At 38.0% G+C, this 19,837-nt stretch overlaps 1 protein-coding gene and 1 long non-coding RNA gene across 25 annotated transcripts in view; one reads left to right on the top strand and one right to left on the bottom strand.

The window, feature by feature from the left end:
* EDIL3 (EGF like and discoidin domains 3) overlaps positions 1-19,837 on the top strand; it is a 1,139,470-nt gene that overhangs the window by 1,009,270 nt on the left and 110,363 nt on the right. The window lies entirely within an intron of this gene.
* On the bottom strand, positions 11,779-17,246 carry LOC145511160 (uncharacterized). Its single transcript, XR_014057559.1, has 4 exons — positions 17,085-17,246; positions 16,890-16,959; positions 12,325-12,412; positions 11,779-11,954 (listed from the first exon to the last, which is right to left on the bottom strand). It is a non-coding gene; the product is annotated as an uncharacterized LOC145511160 (long non-coding RNA).

Raw genomic sequence — 19,837 nt, 5'->3', positions numbered from 1 at the left:
ATGTATTTGTACATACTGCATCATTTGACTTGGGTTGAGGATGTACTTTAAGCTTCGATATGAACATATTCTTCTACACAATACATTTTTCTTTCTTCATTACTGAATCCCAACCTTCAGAACCAAACTTACCATGTGGTTGGCACTCAGTAAATATATGTTAAATGAATGAAAGAAGGAATGAATAAGGGAATTACATGTTTATCTGATATACCTCAACATTTCTTCATTTAATTTATTAATAATCACTGCCCACAAGGAAGAATCTCTGTTCTTGGCAGCATAATATTTTGGAAGCCTTTTGGTAAATATCAGATAGTTTCAGTCTTCATGATTAAAGAATTCTTTTTTAAAAAAGATTACTAGAGTATAATTTCTTTACAGTGTTGTGTTAGTTTTTGCTGTACAGCAAAGTGAATCAACTATATGTATACATATATCCACTTTTTTAGGATTTCCTTCTCAATTAGGTCACCACAGAACATCAAATAGATCTCCCTTTGCTATACAGTAGGTTCTCATTGGTTATCTGTTTTATTTATAGTAGTATATATATGTCCCAATCTCCCAATTCATCCCACTCCCCTCCACCCCCATTGGTGTCCATAAGTTTGTTCTCTATATCTGTGACTCCATTTCTGCTTTGCAAATAGATTCATCTGTACCATTTTTCTAGATTCCACATATATGCATTAATATATATTTGTTTTTCTCTTTCTGATTTAGTTAGCTCTCTATGACAGTCTCTAGGTCCATCGACATCTCTGCAAATGGCACAATTTCATTCCTTTTTATGGCTGAGTGATATTCCATTGTAAATATATACCACATCTTCTTTATCTATTCCTCCATCAGTGAACATTTAGGTCACTTCCATTGTCCTGGCTATGTAAATAGAGCTGCAGTGAACACTGAGCTGCATGTATCTTTTGGAATTATGGTTTTCTCCAGGTATGTGCCCAGGAGTGGGGTTGCTGAGTCATATGGTTGTTCTTTTTAGATTTAAAGGAACCTTCATACTGTTGTCCATAGTGGCTGTATCAAGTTACATTCCCACCAACAGTACGAGAGCTCCATTTTCTCCATACCCTCTCCAGAATTTATAGTTTGTAGGTTTTTTTTTTTTTTTTGATAATGGCTATTCTGACTGGTATGAGGTGATCCCTCATTGTAGTTTTGATTTTTATCTAATAATTAGTGATGGCTGAACATCTTTTCATGTATCTCTTGGCCATCTGTAGTCTTCTTTGGGGAAATGTCTATTTAGGTCTTTTGCCCATTTTTTGATTGGGTTGTTTGTTTTTTTGATATTGAGCTGCATGAACTGTTTGTATGTTTTGGAGAATAATCCCTTGTTAGTTGCTTCATTTGCAAATATTTTCTCACATTCTGAAGGCTGTCTTTTCATCTTGTTTAAAAACCCAACTATTGGCCATTCCAGCTCTTAATATTCCTTCTATAAATCATAAACCATGTTTAGTACTTCAGCTGTGATTTCATAACAAAATGGTACTTTTTGTAATGAACAGTCTCCCTTATTGTTTTTAGATTAAAGGTCTGAAACTTAATTTTGAAGTTCCCTTAATGCATATTATACTTGTGTATGAGATTATACTAAAATAGAAGATGCACTTTTTAAGCTTCTGTTCCTAGAAATAAAATAAGCATAATAGGTTAAAAATCATTTCCTGAAAGCATAGAAAGTTTTTCTTATTATTTAAGAATTATATTTGTAAAGCAATTTAAAGCATTTTTAAATTGTTTAAATCTGCAAGCCATATGTTCTTTAATTAGGAGGAAACTCTAGTAAGATTGGAAGTTCACATTTTATCTGAACACAGTAAAATCTTCATATAAATGGAAATGTACCTAATAGATTTTATATATTCAGTTAGAGTCATAGAAAATGAAAGCTATTTGTGGAGTAATAAGCTTGGCTTCTTCAGTCAGGGGGAAAAAAAAAGATTAAATCATATCTGGAAGGATTTGGAATTTTTTTGATTACTTTATCATCTCTTTCAATAGGTTAGGATAAAGTAATTATAATTTTAAAATATATTTTAAACCATGGAGAATAGCAAATTGAGAAACTGTGTTTATAATTACAAATGGATTATTTTTGATTCAGTGGGAAGTTAGTCCACTGTGCTCAAAATCTGTGTAATTTTTTAAAATGCAAGTTTTAAAAAAGCCTTGGTACAGTCAGTATTAAACAGGCATTATTCCCAATGCCTTTGGACTGCATTTCTAATGTGAGCATGAGCATTTGTTTAAATCAAACAGTTTGTTTTATTGAATTGGTATGTGTCACTTGAACTCAGAATGAGGTCATTGTTGTGACACTTGGACTGTGTACCCTGACTGTAGGAATTAACCAACTGCAGTGGTAGGCAGAAACCTGGGGTTTCCATAGACGTTATCTTTGATCTGTACAAAAGCTATGAAAAATAAGTCTCATCATCGCTATTTACAAGTCAAAAAAGAAAACAAACACAGGCTTAAGAGAGGTAAGTAACTTGCCTAAAATCACACAGTTAGCTAGTTAAGGGCAGACTTGCTCTTCTAGCCAGTCCAAGTCTGTCTAACTCCAGATTACAACCTCTTCTACCATCTATCCTGCTAACTCTTAAGTGAACCCTCCCTATCAGTCCTACCATTTTCATCTTTTCTTGTAAAGATAGATGTAAATAATTACAATTTGTTCAACTGACATTTACTGAGTGTATTTCATGTGCTGGACATCATGCTAAGCACTGGGAATCAAGGGAAAACTAAGATGAACCAAATCCCTGCTCTCATGGTATGTATACTACAGTGGAGAGGATGCCAGTCAACAAAGAATGTAAATTAATGATAATGCCAGGTAGTGAAAAAGTCCATAAAATAAACCCCAAACAGGGCAAAATTGGTAAAATTGAGTGAGGGTGTATATGTAAATGTGTGCTTGCATGGAAGTAAGGTAATATCTTAGATAGGATAGTCAGAAGGGCCACCTCTCTAAAGACCTGAAGTTAGAATAGATACTTAGATGAAGTGAGGAAGCAAACCTTGCAAAGGAAATTCATGGGAAGAATAGATAAGGCTACTAGCAATGAGTAAGGCTCTATGGCAGGAATAAACTGGATGTATTAAAGCAGACAGAAGAAGAATACCAGCCAGAACAGTATGACCAAATCAGAAACGTGTGGTTGTGGTTGGAGAGGTGGACAGGGTCCAGACCAAACAAGGCCACCCACTTTATGTGTGATAAGAAGTCACTGGAGACTATAAACTAGGAGGAAGGAAACTGAGCCACGTATGGTTTCAAAAGATGATATTGTCAGCTATGAAGAGGATTGACAAGAGAAAGGCAAGATTAAAAGCAGTGAGACTAGTTAGGACCATCTAAGAGAACAGTACAATATTCAGGTAAGAAAGGATTTTGAGCTGACAATGGTGGAGATAAGAAGTGGACAGACTCACATTAAAGTTTGAAGGTGGACTTACAAGATTTGATAGAATGATTGTGGGATTTGAGGGCAAAGAGAAATTAAGTATGATTTTTAGGGTTTTGGTTGATTACCAAGATAAGGAAGATTAGAAGAAGAGCAAGTTGAGGATTTTGCAAGTCTGTAGTGGACAGTGATGTAAGCTGACTAAAGAAGTGTAAAGATACAGATGACATGAAATGTCATTAATGGCAAAGGCAGTATTAAATAAAACAGTGGATACCACAGCAAGCTACAGTCAAGAGACTTGGCTCTTCCAGGGCCCCACAGTTTTCCCCGGGGCTTAGAGGAAACCTCCCACACTGAGAGGGGATGTGAAGTCACTTTTGTGCGTGTATGCTGCCTTCCATACCACACATGACCCCCAACACTGTTTTAAGCACTATTGTTATGTTCCACCTGCTCGCTGGGATGGATTTCCTTTGGACTGAAGTCTAGGTCCGTTTCCTCAGAAGCACTCCTGGTTGTGTTAGGCTTCAAGCACATCTGAAATTCTCTCCTGCAGGGGAGAATGTGACTGAATATAAGTGTGAACTTCCTCTTAGACATCCCTTTATAAAACCCCCAAAGCTCGCAGATCCCAGATATCGTCGATGCATGAAGAACAAGAGAATTGGCAATACATGCAAATGAAAAAGAATACTTATTTGAGATAACGCTATGCTTTGTAAACTGAGAAGCACAGACTGTATACAGCATTACCAACATTAAATAATACCTGTGAAACTAGATGAGAATAGGAAAGAAAATGTACCTTACACTTGTGAAACCAACTACAACCACACATTTAAATTTTGAAGGAAATGGAACCTGTCCTGGAAAGGTAATCTGGAAGAATTAATAATACCTTTGAAGGAGAGTAGAATATAGTCCAGTAATGAAGACAAAGCTAGAGAAAATGAGCAGACTGTCATAGTATGAGTGAAAAGTACAAGCAAAACGTTACAAAGAATGAGAAAGAATGGTTGTTACAGAGTCCCCAGACTGCTGATTAAGAATTGCATTTGAGTACTGAGTGAAGTGGGCTTTCCTAGTGGCTCAATGGGAAGGAATTCTCCTGCAAAGCAGGAAATGCAGTTCGATCTCCATGGAAGATCCCCTGGAGAAGGAAATGGCAACCCACTCCAGTATTCTTGCCTGGGAAATCCCATGGACAGAAGAACCTGGCGGGCTCTAGTCCATGGGGTCTCAATAGAGTTGGTTATGATTAGTGACTAAACAACTGAGTGAGATAAGACAGGCACAGAAAGGCAAATATCATATGATATCACTTTTATGTGGAATCTAAAGAAAAGGGTACAGATGAACTTATTTATGAAACAGAAGTAGAGTCACGGATATAGAAAACAAACATATGGTTACCAGGGTATAAGAGAGCAGATAAATTGGGATATTAGTCACTCAGGTGTGTCAGACTCTTTGCGACCCCATAGACTATAGCCCGCCAGGCTCCTCTGTCCATGGGATTCTCCAGGCAAGTATCCATTTCCTTCTCCAGGGAATCTTCCCTACCCAGAGATTGAACCCAGGTCCCCTGTATTGCTGGCAGATTCTTACTATCTGAGCCACGAGGGAAGCCCCTATACCACACTATAAAAGAGACAACTAATAAGAGCCTACTGTATAGCATAGGGAACTCAACTCAGTACTCTGTAATGGCTGGCCTATAATGAAAAAGAATCAAAACGAAGAAAGAAAAAAAGAGTGGACATATGTATATGCGTAACTGATTCACTTTGCTGGTACACCTGAAACCATTGCAACATTGTAAATCAACTATACTCTGACAGAAATCTTAGAAAGAATTGCATGTGAGTTAATTGTAGAAAAAGGCTACTTTGATACAGAAATTACTCACAAAGACATACTCTAATATTGAGAAAGAGGGAGAAATGGAAAGTTTGGGCTTATATGTTAGGCTTATATTTTAAACAAACCAACTATGCACCTGAAAAATAAGTACTTGATGGGCTCCTGAGAGGCAGGGACCTCACTGTTACAAGCATGAGTCTCAGCATCTGCCAGACTCCCTGAGTCCTACGTGGGCCATCTGCTTGCTGTGTGACTTGCAGGAGCTGCCTAACCTCATTATGCTTTGTTGTTCAGTTGCTATGTCACTATGCTTGTGTGTGTGTGTGTGTGTCTGTTAGTCACACAGTTGTGTCCTACTCTTTGCAACCCATGGACTGTAGCCTACTAGGCCCCCCTGTCTGTGGAATTCTCCAGGCAAGAATACTGGAGTGGGTAGCTAGTTCCTTCTCCAGGGTATTTTCCCTACCCAGGATTGAACCCTGGTCTCCTGCATTGCAGGCAGATTAACACCTGAGCCACCAGGGGAGCCCCTGACTATGCTTAGTTCTTGCCTTTTCAGAATAGCGATAGTTATGTAGACCTAATGAATTGTTGCCCATGAAATAAAGAACTTAGCAAAGAACTTGACCCTGTGCCTGAACTGGTGGTCATCAGCTGCCATCTGGGCCAGGGTCAATACTGTATGAAAAGACTGCATGTGGCATTAACCCCCATCCTTCCTGGTCAGTAGAAACCTCCCAGTCTCCAGCCATCTCTTTGATGTTTGTGCAACAGCCTATGTACAACAGTGTTTTTTACTCTTGACATTTCTCAGTGTCATTAATCTCACAAGTTCTTAACTCAAATGTTAGCCTCATTAAATGAAACATTCATCTACCTGGAATTTTGCTTAATAACCTGACAATAATGTTAGCATGCTCAGATTATGTCCACAGATGATCATATCACAGATTGATTGTGACTTCAATGTGTTAAAGATACTTATTATTCAAAACAAAGGCTTAATAAGGCCCAGGGAGTGAAAATGCCATCTCTTCGTATTGCAGTCGGAATCTTCCAAATTCAGAAAGAATGTCAGGAGATCCCGTTGGCTCCATCTGTTCTTGGCCCTAAATCAAATGATCATCAGGTTAATGATGATCACTGCCATAATTTCCCAGTTATGGTATTTGTATAACATGAACAAATGCAAATGGAAAGAAGCCTCATTAAGCAGATTTTTATCAGGAAAAATCCTGGCTGTGTTTATTTTTTCTACCTTGGGAAGAAGTTGAAAATGAAACAAAAAGATAGGCAACCTGAGTGTCCCCACTGAGTTCAGATATGTCTATTTAACAACTTTGGGCTTTTAACATGTGACTCTGGAATATCCTGTCTGTCCCTTTCCACTGATTGTCAACTAACTATTCATTATCTTTGTTTTTTTTAACAGCCCTCTCACCCCCTACTCACTCTTCTGTCCCATCACTTCCTTGAGACTGCTTTTCAGCAGGACCATATCAGCAATCAAGATTTTACGTTTGACATAGTTAGGAAGTTCCTTCTTGTTGTGGAAATAATAATATGTTCTTTTTCTCCTAACCTTCTGGATAATCCTTTCTGGTATGTTTTTAGGGATGTGCTTTCTACTGCTCAATACTCTTTCTGTTTTCTCTGCTCTTCAAACTACATGCTTCCTCTACGTGGATATAATCCTTTGGTAACAACTCTATTTTGATGATTCCCAAATGTATAGCTCTAGACCCACATATCCAACTGTTATTAGATAGTATCCTTGTATATCCTACAGATATTTCAAATTCAACATGCTTGACAAGTTGCTTACCTTTTCTATCCAAATTCAGTCCTTATTTTCAAGGATTGGGGCTGCCAACTATACTCAAGCCAGAAATCTAGCAGTTTCTGTGGTTTCTCCTTTGCTCACACCCACACCCCCTCAGTTCTCTGTATTCACTTAGTCGCCAAGTCTGTTCAGATTTTTCATATTACTATCCCATATTGTGTGCACTTTTTTCCACCCTCATGGCCACTGTCTAGTTAAAGTAGTTATCCTTTTTCCCTTTAACTGCTACAGCAGGCATCTAAGCGGTCTCCCTGCTTCAATACTTGTTCTTTGTCAAAAAGTTCTCCATATTAACAGCTGAAGGGATTCTACTAAAATACATAGCCAATACATAGCAAATCCTCTTGACCATTATCTTGTAGAAATCCCAACTTCTATATATACAATGTTATTTATCTATCATTATCCATCCTCTGCACATTTCTCCTGCCTCATATCCAGTGACCCTCCCATTAAACTCTGCCTTCCGCCCATCCTAGCCAGTTGTTGTTGTTATTTCATTGCTCGGTCATGTCTGACTCTGTGCAGCCCTATGGACTGCAGCATGCCAGGCTTCCCTGTCCTTCACCATCTCCCAGAGTTTGCTCAAACTCCTGAGACCATTGAGTCGATGATGCCATCCAACCATCTCATCCTCTGTCGTCCCCTTCACCTCCTGCCCTCAATCCTTCCCAGTATCAAGGTCATGCCTACATTCCTTGACACAGGACAGGTTCTTCCTTCCTCCAGCCCTTTGCCAGTGTTGTTTCCTCTGCCTAGAAGCCTGTCTTCCTGCCTGTTCACTTGACTGCTTATAAGTTGTCTTCCAGAAAAGTGCTTCTCAAACTTCCACGTGCATACAAATCACCTGGAGATCTGGTTAAAATACAGATTTGTTTCAGGGCGTCCAGGCTGGGCACAAGATTCTGTATTTCTAATGATCACTTCAGGATGATGGCAACACTCTGGCAGGTGGCACTCTGACTAGGAAAGTTCTGGAACTCACTTCAGATATCACTCATTCTGGGCAGACTTGCCTGACCTTTCAAGATTGGAAAGCTTCTTTTGTTATAACATGTGGAGTATTCCCATGTGTCACAGTGCCCATGGCCCTTTGTCATTAGGGCCTGTTTATTATAACGTTACCACAGTCTAATGGACCAACATCATCATACATCACAGTATATCCCAAACATCCTGGATCTGCTAGGGTATGTCCCGTACTGATATTGCTCCTTGCCACTACTGCTGCTGCATCTGCTTTTCTCCTTCATCATCTGCAGGGCTGGCTCTCAGTTGGAGAATACTCCCATTCTCTATGGCGCATGCATTTTCTGGCACCATCAGTGTTTTGTGCTGCTGTGACAACTTTGTTCTCTCTCCTGTTCTATATTCTTACATATACTGGGATGGGAGGAGAGGTACTTGAGTTCCTTTCTGTCAGAGTAGATTCTGCTTGAATACCAGAGTTAGAAAACACAGCTGTAATTATCCAGAAATATAGACATCATGAAAATTCTTATTCATTACTATAGTATGGGATTTTACTACTTAATCACTCTGTGTCCAATATTATTAGAGAGGTTTACACTTGTCTGGTGTCAATTACATAATATGTTGGCTGACATGCTTGTAGAAACAACTCAAGTTAATCAGAAATACCTTGCCCTCTTTTCATCTAGATTATTCATCTCAAAATACCTTTAGGTTTACCAGGGATCATTAAATTTGACTATTGAAATGAGAGAAGCTTAAGATTACTCATAAACAGGTCAGGGGAAAATATGAACATAGGGGCTATACTTTATGCTTGCTAATTGATCAATTACAGAAGCCAAGGTAAATTTAGGGTACCCATTGTCTTAGCTCATTATGGATAAAAATACTTCTGTCAAGAACATAATCAGACTCATAGCTTTGCTTACTGGGTAGGAGGGAGAATGAGCCTTCATAAAAGCTAAAGCATTTTCTGTTCTCAGTTGGAAATTTTGAGCGGGAGCGGAATACGCAAATGAATAAAACATGGTAATGCAATGTAATAAAGCAGAAATTGAGACATATCCACTAAGTAAGATCCCAGATAGCATACAGATTTCACTGACCATTAAAATGACTCATCAGCCAAGATTATGATATTTTTTAATCCCTAAAGTGATTATCTGATAAGTGTTACAGAGTTTGGGTTTTATTAAAAATTTTAACAGTATATGAAAATGGATTAAAGTTTCAACTTCCTAGATACGACATTTATTTTTAGCATGGAACAGCTCAGCAGTTTTAATGATTATTGCCAGATAATTCTACTTTTTAGACTGATGTAGAAATAACTTTGCGAATGGTTCATCAGTTGTTTGCGAGATACTGGTGCAGGGACACTATAGAAAATGACATCTGTGGAATAAATGACTTCCCTTACCTCCTCACCCTTCTGCCCTGAAACATGTGCTATATACAAATGTAGTAACTCTCAGCCGGATTCCTATAAGCCTGTTATTAGGGAGCAAGAGAGGAGAGAGGAGGGCCGGAGGGTTTGCTAGAGTACTTGGAATTTATAACATATCAAGTATTGTCGTCAGGATTAAAAAAAATATGTATAGATATAGCAGTTAGGAATTAAAATGCATTTAAAAGTGTCACTGGATTCCTAAATGCTTCTTTTCACATTATGTCTTTTATCAGTAAGCAGATATTAAAAGTAAAACTACTTCTATAAAGAAAGGGAAAAGACATCCCAAATTCTATGTGTGTGTATGTATGTATGTGAGTGTGTTTAATCTCAATTGCTACTGCAATGGAAGAGACCATATTTTTCACCTACCAACAGTCCAGATAAATAGGATATAAAGAAAAAAATGAGATAAGTAAAGAGTTAGAAATTGTGGAATAAAGAGTTTTACAAAGAATTATATTTTATAATTAGGCCAAATTTTAAGTCGTTCCAATCAGAAACAAGTTTCCTTGAAAAACAAAATGAGAAATGTTTTTCTCTGCACATAATTTAGGTGGAAATACATCCAGTAGATCCAGGTTTTCTCTCCAGGCAAAAAGTAATTTGGAAAGAACTAAGCAATATGGTGTTGGTAAACAGTGGGATTTTTTTCTCATAAAATGCCAGCCACAAAAGAGTCTATATCAATTACCAAACTCCAAATTTAAGACTTTATTTAGAACTTTCTTTCTGTCAGCCAGTATAGGAAAAAAATGTTATTAAATGGGTGCTTTTAATGCAATTTACATTTGTTGTTAACTTTTAAATGAACTATATTTTGCTAAACAAAAATTTTTGCAGGATAACCTGAAATGGTAGAATAGTTGAAATGGGGGGAAAAAAGGCCTTGTGAAATTGTCCTCAGTGGCTTTCTAGAAGTTCAGTTTCAAATGCCTTTCCAAAAAGTCACTTGATAAAGTAATCAAAATCTCTTCCATTTGATGTAGTCTACTGATAATTTAAGTATAGCAGGCATATAGTTATTGAAAAAGAATGTGGATATCTGAAAGTATCTTATACATTAGGTTTAAAACTCCTAGCTCTATGGGATGATCTAAGACTATGTGCTCCATAAAGGGGGCACAGAGTACTTAAATACAAAATGATGGAGAGATATAATTTGCAAGGTTTCCAATTGTGTCCTAATTTAAAGTAACCATGTTATAAAACACTGTTGCTATGGTCCCCTTAAGGGAACTGCACATAGTCCCAGAAAGTCCCAGAAAGTTCCTTACTTTAGGAAGTAAGGTGAAAGTGAAGTCGCTCAGTCATATCCGACTCTTTGCAACCCCCCAGGGACTGTAGCCTACCATGCTCCTCCGTCCATGAGATTTTCCAGGCAAGAGTACTGGAGTGGGTTGTCATTTCCTTCTCCAGAGGATCTTCCCAACCCAGGGATCAAACCTGGGTCTCTCGCATTGTAGGCAGACACTTTACCATCTGAGCCACCAAGGAAGTTCTTTAGGAAGTAAAGTGGTCAATAATTGAATCAGAGGAGGAAGGGCACAATATGAGCAATAACAGAATATGTCAGAAATAGATCCCTGGGTTGGGAAGATCCCCTGGAGGAGAGTATGCAACCCACATCAGTATTTAAGCCAACATTTTCACTCTCCTCTTTCACCTTCATCAAGAGGCTCCTTAGTTCTTCTTCACTTTCTGCCATAAGGGTGGTGTCATCTGCATATCTGAGGTTATTGATATTTCTCCCAGCAATCTTGATTCCAGCTTGTGTTTCTTCCAGCCCAGCATTTCTCATGATGTACTCTGCATAGAAGTTAAATAAGCAGGGTGACAATATACAGCCTTGAGGTACTCCTTTTCCTATTTGGAACCAGTCTGTTGTTCCATGTCCAGTTCTAACTGTTGCTTCCTGACCTGCATACAGGTTTCTCAAGAGACAGGTCAGATGGTCTGGTATTCCCATCTCTTTCAGAATTTTCCACAGTTTGTTGTGATCCACACAGTCAAAGGCTTTGGCATAGTCAATAAAGCAGAAATAGATGTTTTTCTGGAACTCTCTTGCTTTTTCGATGATCCAGCGGATGTTGGCAATTTGATCTCTGGTTCCTCTGCCTTTTCTAAAACCAGCTTGAACAGTTCAGTCTTAATTATGAAGGCTCATGGAGTGTATTATATAAACTGACTTAATAATGGTCAAATCAGTATTTTTTGTTTGGTTCTTTTTAATGAGTATCTTAAAAAGTCTTTGCAACAGCAGACATAGCTCAAGGCAGCCTGGAAACCCACACTGATGGCAACAGGGCTATCTTGCTTTCAGATGACCTTTGAGGCTGGATTCTTTCTGGCTCTGTCTCAATGGCTGATCATCAAGATTTTATGTCTATGGAATAAATATAGATTTTTTTTAAAAAAACTATAATGTGGACTTCTGATCACAGTTATCATATTCTTTCCATCCTTTGTTGCTATGAACTGGCTTGGAGTTACACAAAGTCTACCTTTAGGTACTTTTATGGGTCCATGCTGTGAATTGCCATCTAGAAATATAGCACCATAACAATAGCACTTTTCATCTACCATCATTCTTACATCATTGAATCCCTGTGTGTTGCACCTGCTAAGCTTTGTGAAAACTCCAAAGTCCAACTAATAGATTGCAGAGCACAAAATGGAAATTATGTGACTTCACAAATTTGCCAAATGTGGATGACGAATAGATTCACTGCAGCAGGATATATGAGTATACTCACAATTTGACGTGGGGAAGTCTGGAGAGATAAGCTCCTTTGGCCAGGACAGCAGGGGAAAATATGGCAGTAAGGAAAACCCACCTTCTGCCTGTAATAAGCGTGTAAGATAGTCAAAGTATATATCAGCATCCTGCCAAAACATGAGAGATGCTATCTGTAACTGTGACTACAAATAACCCCGTTTCCCCTCACCCCACACCACCCCCAGTGCCATCATCACCAAGTTGTCCAGATCCTGTGTTCCTTGTGCTGCTAAACTCATGTTTAACTCAAGATTGATTGGCAATGAGTGGCCAAGAGACTCTGATTCTTGAGAGCATGAACGTGTTAGCTTTCAGAAGGTTCATGTGAATTTAAATAAAAGTGAGAAAATAAGAGGTGTGATCAAAGAAGAAAAACATGTTGTTGGATGAAATTTGGAAGCAGATGGTGAATTGATGAGGCAAATACAGTAAGATAGAGTGATTGGTTACCAGAAAGTACATCTAGCTTTTCCTAATTAAAAAGAGATTTTACCACTTCATTGTACTCTTACCCTTAATAAGAGAGACTTCTATAATGTCATATCTCACTGTTTATGTTATTAGGAAAAGTAGTTTTAGCAGTTCAGCTAGGTAAGGAAAGGAAGTGGGAGTAGACCAGTTACTATAGAGATTCTAAACAAAGCCATGAAATGAAATATGCAATACAGGGCTAGCACTAAAGAAGCAAGCAATATAAATGTTTAATAGGAAGAAAAGATTCCGAATCTGAAAAATACAGGATAAGTTGAAATGGCTTTGCATTCTAAAGGTAGGCTGTACAGCAATGCTTCACATTACATTCACAAATACAGGTCTTTACTCTTTGTAAATAATACAGAACACTCATGCTATCCATTCCCCATGCTGCCCTGTGACCTTCAGTTAAACTATTGCTTTCATCTTTTTCTTTATTACTTGACATCTTATCATTTCACCAAGTCATCTTTCTTACTTCTTCCTGTTATTTGGTGTATTCGTTTTCTGTTGCTGTGTAACAAATTATTACAAACTAAAACAGTGCATATTTATTTGGTCATATTTCTGTGGTCAGGAGTCTAGTAGGTGAGTCCTCTTCTCAAGGACTCAGAAGAATGCAATCGAGGTGTCACTTGGGCTGTATTCATGTCTGGAAGCTTGACTGGGGAAAAATCTGCTCCCAAGCCAATTCAGATTGTTGTCAGAATTCATTTCCTTTTTGCCATATGAAGGCCCAAGTGTTTTTCTGGCTGTCAACTGGAGGCTGCCCTCATGTCCTAGAGGACACCTTTAGTTGCTGGAGGTCACATTCTCCTAGAGGTAACCCACAGTTTCCTGCCAAGTAAATTTCTCAACATGGTCTCTCAATTTATGAAGCTACTAGAAAAAACTCTAGCTGAAGTCTGCTAAGAGTCTTAAATAATGTAATGTGAACAGAAACTGAAATTTCGTAGTCATTGTGTTGTGTTAGAAGCAAGTCATAGGCCTGGCTTGCACTCTGTGGAGGGAAGTGTGCAACAGTGTGGACAGCAGGGAGGTTGAAAATCATGGGGCCACCCCTACTACCCATCTGCCACACCTAAAGTCCCTATTTTCATCACAAACCTCTTACAAGATCCATTTATTTTTTTAGACATCCTGTACCCCCTGCATCCTCAGTCTCAAAGGACTGATTCCGAAGCACACTCCGTAAAGGCTCGAAATAATCATCAGGGACATTCCAACTCCCCTTCCCGAATGATAAGGAGTAATACAAATTTTAAGACAGCATCAGCAAGGGAAGAAATCAGAACATTCCTCCGGGCAATATATCTCCTCTGTGTAAGAACCATCTCTATTTCGCAGACCTGTTAGTGAAGCCTCACATTTGGGCAATGGGAACAAAGGCAGCCCTCACACAGGGTGTGGGGCGGAGGAGCACAAAGAAGACTGGTGAGAGCCCAGATCTTTATCTAATGGGACTAATGTTTTCTTGTAGCTGGAAGAGGAAAAGCAAATGGTAAGGAGCTGCTGCTTCTCTCTGCTCAGCATTTGTTAAAATAAGAGAATTTGTTTCCCCACAATCTCAGGTCCTAGTGTTTAGGTACCTAAGGGAGAACTGCTACTCCACTGCTAGGGATTCAACTATCCTGAACCACATGGAAGGGAAAGGAAGGAATCTGAAGTTTACTTTGTAACCCTAAATCAATTTGTGAATCAAAGCCTTAATATTTGATTTCATTTTCTCTTCTTCCAATGACTTAAAAATACCCCCTCTCAGAGGATTCTCAACGTGAAAAGCTGACCACTCCTACAAGTAGTGATGTTTGTTTTTAACCTCGAGTTAAGAAACATCATCCTTGGTGGTCATAATACAGCTGTTCTTGCTACTTATTACATGTTTATGTTGGATTTTAAGTTGATGTCATTTTATTTCTAGGAACCTCAGCTTATAGTGCTCTTTAGGAACAAACATATTTTTGACTAAATGTATTGATAAAAGAAAGTCATTAAAAAATACATCTTGGTACAGAATTTTACTTTTACAGAAATATTTTCATATCTCACTTGTCCCTAAGAGCAATTATATGAAGAGGTCAGAGGCAGGTGATATGAACCCTACTTTATAGGAAATAGTCTCAGAAAGAGTATGCAATTGTCCAGGGAGTGAGTGAGTGTTAGTTGCCCAGTCGTGTCTAACTTTTTGTGACCTCATGGTCCATAGCCCTCCAGGCTCCTCTGTCCATGGGATTTTCCAGGCAGGAATATTGGAGTGGGTTGCCATTTCCTTCTCTAGGGGATCTTCCTGACTCAAGGATCGAACCCCGGTCTCTTGCATTGCAGGTGGATTCTTTACCATCTGAGCCACCAGGGAAGCCCTGTCCAGGGATACCCAGGCCAAAAATGACTAAGATGCAAGTAAATGCAGGCTAAATGCAGACTGCCAGCTCTACAGAGAAAGCTCTTCCATGTGCTTCCTGGCTAGAACAAATGAGCTCTTTGCAAAATGGGACGGGCACCAAATCTAGAGGAAAACGTAAAGAAGGGCTGTTTTCCTCTCGCTCTTCTGGGAACGTAATTTTAATTAGTCATTAAGATAAAAATGTACTTAAGTTTAATAAACATAAACTGACTGAATTGCACTTCCCTTTTAAAAAGAAGGTGCCTGTGTCAAGAAAATATCATTAGTTCTTTCATGTGTCAGTAGATTTGGTAATTATGCATTGTTTTATTGAGCAGTCTGATAAGCACAAAAATCACTCGAAATGTCAACACACAATGTGTTAATTTTGGCTGCCGTACATAATGCTGCTATTACTTTTGTCCTCAAATATGAGAAAGGCAAGGCTTCTTGATCAATTTTAGTGTGGATTTGAAATGATAATATCTAAACAAGGAGGGTCATTTTCAGTGGGAAAAGGCAAGTTGCAGACAAGTGTATCCTGTGTAGTCAGAAGACAGTGCTGTACCTAGGAAAGGTCCTAAGAGATTCACGGTGGTCCAGTTTGGGACCCCAGCCCAGGGTCTGTTTTGCTTTCTAGTAGACATTGGTTACATTATAACAAATGTCTTTTGAGATTTTTCTTAATACACTATATGATGTATAGTTGATTGTTATATATAATAAGCTATGTGTGATATATATAATGATATTTAGGTATGTATTCCCTGATAGGAGCTGTAAAACAAAAAATTAACCCAAAGAAATGTGAAAAAGAATGTGTTACATTACTCTTTCCAGATTCTTTGTTAAATATGTAATTGTTTCTTCCTCAGAGACTATAACAAAAATGTGGAAGTTTGGATACAAGTGATGAGTCTGCTTATACTGGACATTTATAGTTAATGAGGCAGAGTTGCAGTGACCATTTAAAAGATTAAGCTGAAAGAAGCAAATACTTTGAAATATAAGCCACATATACACAAAGGATCTGCACTTATCAGAAATGGAAAATTGATTTTTAGCAGCTGCTTTTTTTTCTGGCATACCTAAAAGGTGATATAGGAAATTTCTCCCTAGATGAAAAATTGGCTATATATTTTGACAAATAATAAACATAAAAAAGTCAGCATACTAATGTCACCAGAAATTAAAGATAGAATACTATTTGGTAACCTGGCTAAGTCAAAAGATTTCAATTTGCATCATACTATATGAATACATGGTATTTTTTTCCCCAAAGGTATACAGTGCTACTGAATTGCTCACTGAACTCACAAGCTATGTATTGGCAATAGATTTTATGCTATTGAACACTAAACAAGAAGAAAAAAATGCCATTTGAAAATGGAGTGATTTATATAAATATTGATAGCTGGGGACTGCCCAAATTTAGAGATAGACCTAAGAAGACTGAAAAACGGAAATATAGTGTTGAATGGTGGGGTTAGGCATTTTACAAAGAACCTAAAATCCAGAGAAGTTAAAGATTTTATTCAAGTAGAGTACATGATAAAATCTTAAGTGCCTTTCCTTTTTAAAAGAGCACATTAAAGTTAAAATCTAAATTCCTTATAGGCTGTAAATTTCTTCATTTACTAACTATGGCAGGTGACTAAGAAAAGCCCTTCACAAATTGTTCAAACCTTCCATTCCAGCCTCCTCTCCCAAGGTTCTTCTGCCATATATTCTAGCCACAAGAAAATCCTCCTCCTTCTGTAAACACAGAAAACTCTTTCAAGATACCACACATTTGCAAGTACACTTTTCCTTGTCTGGAATGTTCCTCCCTCCTTTTCTCACTGTCTGACTCATAAGAATCCTTCAACATTCAGGCTCACCTCTGCTCCACTGGCTCCCCACAGCTTCAGACACTTTGTTCCTCTGCCTCAAGGGGTCCACCCCCCCTGCTGTAATCTATGCAGTCCAATTCTGCTTCTTCTATGACATCAGAGCTCCAGAAGGGAATTTAAGTCACCAGAGTGCTTAGTACGTGGTAGGCACTCAATAAATATTGAATTAATGTTGGATAAATAGAGTATAAGATGAAATTAAATAGAAGTGGTTATTTTCGATTAACATGTAGCATAGGGAGTCAGAGATTTTCTAATAAAAAGAAACTTGAAAATCCTCTAAACTATATGTCTCATTTTACAAGTGCATTCAAGGAGGTTAATTAACTTACGTAAGGTTACCAAGCTAGTATACAGCAGATTAAAAATTCAAATCCATATCATCAAACTTTAATTCTATGTTATAAACCATCTGATGAGATAACTTTGTTATATAAGCTATGTCTTGGTTACTTGGAATTTTACCAGTTCATAAAAATATAAAAATGTTGCAAGTATTAGTGAGTACTTGATGACTGATCTGTTATACAAATTATTGTGTTTTTTTTTTTTTAATCATTGGAGTAGTTTGCTGGCTTCCCTGGTGGTTCAGATGGTAAAGAATCTGCTGTAATGCAGGAGACCTGGGTTCGATCCCTAGTTCAGGAAGATCCCCTGGAGAAGGGAATGGCTACCCACTCTAGTATTCTTGCCTGGGGAAGATCTCATGGACAGAGAAACCTGGTGGGCTACAGTCCATTGGATCACAGTTGGAGATGACTGAGGAACTAACACTTATTTTTTAGATCAAAAGAAGTAATGAGCACTTTACATGAATATTTTTAAACCAGGGCACTTATGAGCCTTTCAGTTTTTTTCGATAAACATGAATAATGTTTCCAGATTTTATTTTCAAGTTCTACTTTTCAGCCATATACTTTCTAATATGAAGTTTTATGTTTCACTGTGAACCTTAATTGACCCCGGAAGTTTTTAAATGCATCAATTCTAACATCATGGTAACTGAAAACAAGTCAGATCTTAGTACATACATAATATAATATAATATAGTATATAAGATATATTATATATATATTTTATACATGTATTATGTATAAAGTAATAATACAAGACTATACAAACAACTGTTAAGAGCAGATTTAAAAGTGCATGAATTAATGTACTGAATTTTAGAGTAAAGAATTAAACTTTTTTTTTTTTTACCTAGCACTAGACAAGTGAAATACAAAAAACAATCAAGACAGTTCAAGCAAACATAAAATCACTGTCAGTTTATTTATTTCAAAAAGGTTAAGTATTTTTTTTTAACCCAAACTTGATTTCAGGAACAAGAATAAGCATGACATTTTAAAGCAGAGAGTGTATGGCCTTTATTTATTCTTTGGTATACAAAAATTATCCATTTCCCAAAGATTTCTGGGCACAGCACCAACATACAGACATTACAATTAAATTCAATTAAATCCTATCACTGAAAGCCCATACTTCATATTTACAACAAAGAGTAAAGAACAAAAAAAATTAGTATTCTTAAGGAATATTTTGTCCAATCAAAAAATACCTTCCATTTTTCCTAGTGGGTATGCCACGCTGAGACTTGCTAAATTTTAGAAAAAATTATGCCAGAACAGAAAACTAATGCAGTGCCTTATATTGATTATGAGAGATTTTTATTATATTTATTTCTGATTATTTTTCTCGGGAATAATCAGCATAAGAGGGAATATAACATACCTTAAGAATCTGCAGACAGCAAGCAGAAAGAGCCTTCCCACGCTCCTGCATTCTTCTTTTCACTTAGTCTGGAATGGAAGAAGACGGAGCAAGGAAATGTTTGAGGAGTAAATCAATGAAATTTTAAAACTGTAGAAACCATAGTCTTTCCATGTACGTTTGTGTGTATGTGTGTGTATATCTTTGCTTAGTACTGTGATGTGTGACCTATGTGGGTTCATCATAATATGCATTCTGTCGTGGGCAGAAACTGTCTGGTTGTGAATGGGTTGCCATTGATGCCAGGGAACAGGTGGAAGCACAGATGACATCTGGTACAGCACTTTTCAGGACCCTCGGCTCCTCATTAATCTGGATGGAGTTCATCAGTGTAATGACCTCTCTGGCATTTTAGTTCTTTGTACTTCGAGCCCCCACAATTGAGGACAGTTCATGTATAATCGCAGTAGTGTCCCTGAGAGTCCCACTCTTTGGAGTTTATCTTATTCCAAGGCAATGGATATATAAAACCCTGTCAAATGAACTCTGGGTCATATGCAGCTATTCCTCTCTCACGCCACGTGCAGCTTTGGACAAGAATTCTCTATGGCCTTTCAGTTGATTCTCTGCATGATATTCCAGCCCTCACCAAAGTTATCCTCACCAGTAGTCCCTGAGAAGAGAATCCAGTCACTGAGGGGACACAGTCTTATGCCCCAGTCTTTGCTCCATGATACAGAGTGTTTGGAACTTTACCTGTTGTTTTCTACCAGATCTCTGCAAAGCCCCTGGCAGTCCCCGTTTGATACCCCTTCTTTCACTCTACTTGTATAGCACTGCTTATGGAGTACTTATTGCTGGACATCTCTGAGATCTGCAACTTTCTGCCACAGGTCTCTTGTCTTTTGTCATCCTTGGGTCCCCAAAATTCCATCAGCCAAACTTAACATGCTGTCTCCCAAGACACTTGGGACCAACTGGCCTGACTTCACCTCTTTTCACTGTCCCTATGTTTATCGTCCCTCTGA

This window comes from Giraffa tippelskirchi, chromosome 6, assembly GCF_054371585.1.
Source record: "Giraffa tippelskirchi isolate mGirTip1 chromosome 6, T2T-mGirTip1v1.2.pri, whole genome shotgun sequence".
In the NCBI taxonomy this organism is placed as follows: Eukaryota; Metazoa; Chordata; class Mammalia; order Artiodactyla; family Giraffidae; genus Giraffa; species Giraffa tippelskirchi.
Note: the sequence above shows the minus strand (reverse complement) of the source record. Positions and strands in the feature narration are given on the sequence as shown.